Consider the following 620-nt stretch of genomic DNA (forward strand, 5'->3'; position numbering starts at 1 on the left):
GAATGTCCATGAGAGTTTTCAATAATTTTCCTCATCATGGTTGTTCCCGGATGACCCAATCGGTCGTGCCAAGTTATGAACTCATTTGGGCTAGTAAACTTCTGGTTTACAATGGCATGTGATTCAATTGCACTAATCTTCGTATAATACAACCCAGATGAAAGTGAGGGTAATTTTTCTAATATAACTTTCTTATTTGAATCATGAGTTGTGATACATAAATACTCATGATTTTTCTCATTCATTGTCTCAACATGATATCTATTTCGGCGAATATCTTTAAAACTCAACAAATTTCTACGAGACTTGGTAGACAACAGTGCATTATTTATTATTAATTTTGTTCCTCCAGGAAACAAAATTATAGCTCTTCCGGAGCCTTTTATCACATTGCCTGAGCCAATAATAGTATTAATATATTCTTCTTTTGGCACAAGATGGGTAAAATATATATCACTTTTGAGAATAGTGTGCGAACTTGCACTATCCGCAAGGCATACATCTTCATTACATATCCTTGCCATTCTCTTCAAAAGCCTAAAAATTTGATCAGAGTCTCGTGCTGATAACGTGTTATAAAATAACTAAATAAATAAATAAGGAAGAGGTAATATAAAATA

The sequence above is a fragment of the Arachis ipaensis genome, chromosome B04 (assembly GCF_000816755.2).
Source record: "Arachis ipaensis cultivar K30076 chromosome B04, Araip1.1, whole genome shotgun sequence".
NCBI lineage: Eukaryota > Viridiplantae > Streptophyta > Magnoliopsida > Fabales > Fabaceae > Arachis > Arachis ipaensis.